Here is a 2,647-nt window from a genome sequence, read left to right as displayed (position 1 = left end):
CATCCTTCTTGTGATTGCTCTACGGTCTATATTTAGAAGAATTACTGTTGCACAAAATATGGTCCCCTGACTGTTCTGGGGGTGCTTCATGCCCTTCCCAAAAAGGCTTCCAAAAAAAAAAAAATGGAGGGTTTATACCTTTATAGCACAATTTTTAGAAGAAGGCCCTGATGAGTGTTTCCTTTAATATGTGGGCAGAATGCACAAATCTATATACCGTGGGATCTTATTTTGTAAGTTTGTGGGATCTGCTTCCACGCAGCCACCCCGCCACCCGGAGAGTAGGGAATGAGGCGACGGATGGTTAAGTATGCGGAGTGAAGTTGGGTCACACAGGCCCATCTCTCATTTCTGACACTCAGTTTGAAGATCCTTCCTTCAAGTGTCTTTCTGATCCTGACAGGCAGATTTTTAAATGTTTGTGGCATTCCAGGACGCTTAATAATTTAAAGCTGTATTTTAGATTCCAGCAATGAGCACATATACCCAGAGAGTTAGCCCTCCCCCTGCGAGCGGCTCCAGATGCTGCCATGCTATCTCACTCTTCTCCGACATGTGTGCACCAAGCCGCGGCCAGCCAAGCCCCTTGTCTCTCTGCAGCCCTCTGCTGGGCCCCCTCCTGCTCACCCTTTAGGGATGCTCTGAGGGTGAGCCAAGGCCCCCTCCTCCACAAAGCCTGTTCTCAGCTCTCCAGCAGAGAAGAGCCTCCTTTCCTGCAACATAGAGGGCACATGAGTTTTCTTTTAGCCTCCTCTGTGGCCTTCGACTCATTCCACATATACTGTGTGTGGCCACTGTAAGTGTGACACTAGGTTGAGGGTTCCCAGGCCTTCTCCCACCTTTACATCATACAGAGCTCTGCACACAGAGGTTTAGCTGTTGGATGAGTTGAAGGAGAAACATCTCCACCAGCTCATCCACGATCTCATCTTAGGAAACCCATTCTCCACTCTTGGGGGATTGCTGTTTTGCTTTGCTAAGTGAGAAGACTGGCTTCCTCGGCCTTATACCCCAACTTGCTAGTCTTGTGACCTTAAGTGAGCCACCTGACTTCTGAGTCTCGGTTTCTTCATCTGAGTCACAGGAATAATGAATTCTCCCATCACAGAGTGTGAAGATTAAATGGGAAAATGCACGCGAAGCCTCTTTCCATTACTATTCAGTGTTTCTCATGGGTAGATCTTGATATTGATGCTTCATGGTACCACAGTGGTCTGACCAAGGTGGGCCTGTTCTTGAGATACATGGCCAGTTGTTTTAAAATTACATTCTACAGTAGAATCCGGAAACCTTTCAATTTCCACAGAGCCCCCCATTGTTAAGGACAAAAGTAATACCTGCTCATTTTAACAAAAACAATACCAATAGCAAGCTTCCTCTCCCCACCAAAAACTTTTTTTTTTGTTCCTAAGTCATACTTGCAGGAAATACAGTGCTTACAGATATCTAAAGACATGGAAGAAAGTTGGGCTGCTTGGGGCTGAGCCCAGGGCCGTGGCTGGGGCCACGGGGTTGGGGGGCTGCAATGGACAAGATTTAGGAAGGAAGGATACTAAATGGGAAAAGGAGGGGCAAAAGAAATGCAGGAAACCTTGTGAAGAGGCACCTGTCTTATCTCAAGTGGTACAACAGATATTTACTTGCAAAAGCTGTCTCCTTTGCATGTTTAGGAAATTGTCTAAAGGAAATGTAGCCACCATGTTTCATTCATGTGAGTATCTCCAACACCTGGAAGACTTTGTACCAGGAGGTGAGGTTTGAGGACAGGTAAAATCTGCAAGAGCCCCCTGACGTTCTACAGTTTAGAAACCCACCTATAGGTAGTTAAGTAAGTCACTAGTCACGCTGATAGACAAATATTCCTTATCTTCACACAATAAGGCAGAAACAGTTGGGCCTGTAGAAACTTCATTGAAGGTTTGTGGTTTTAAATCCAGTTGTTCTTGTCAGTGTTGTGTCTTGTCCTCAAGGATGGTTTATGTCTCTTGTGTTTATGTAGCAGAATTATAGTCTCCAGGACAGGAGCTGTGCACTATGAATAGTTTCTACTGGACATTTTGCTACAATGTATGTGTCGAATTCTAAGAGTTCAAACATGAGAGTTGATTACTTTGATCTTCCCCTTTTTTTGTTCTGCTAAATAATCTATGTCTCTTTGCCCATGTGGAGACTTCAGACAGAGCAGCCCTAGAATGTCATTCAAAATAAAACAGCAAAGGTTGAAGTCATGTTTAGGCCTTCGCTGGGACGTTGAGTAGTTGAGAGTGTTCCCTTGTGTTACCAGAGGCTGGGAAGAAGACTTCTGCCCATAAAAACACATCCGTGACTTGTGATTATAACATGCCACCACTTCTAACAAATCTCAATAGCCATTTAACATATGCATTTGTATATTTCATTCTAAACACAATTTTAAAATCTCATATGTTGCAGACAAAAACACTTAGTTCAAAAATTCAGTTGTTGGGGGACGAAATTATTTATCCACAACAATACAGGTTTTAAAAGCAGTTCCTGCTTTTATTATTATTAATATTATACTTCAAGTTCTGGGATACATGTGCAGAACATGCAGGTTTGTTACATAGGTATATATGTGCCACGGTGGTTTGCTACACCCATCAACCCGTCATCTACATTAGGTCTT

This window comes from Rhinopithecus roxellana, chromosome 1, assembly GCF_007565055.1.
Source record: "Rhinopithecus roxellana isolate Shanxi Qingling chromosome 1, ASM756505v1, whole genome shotgun sequence".
Taxonomy (NCBI): Eukaryota; Metazoa; Chordata; class Mammalia; order Primates; family Cercopithecidae; genus Rhinopithecus; species Rhinopithecus roxellana.
This window is presented reverse-complemented; position numbering follows the sequence as displayed.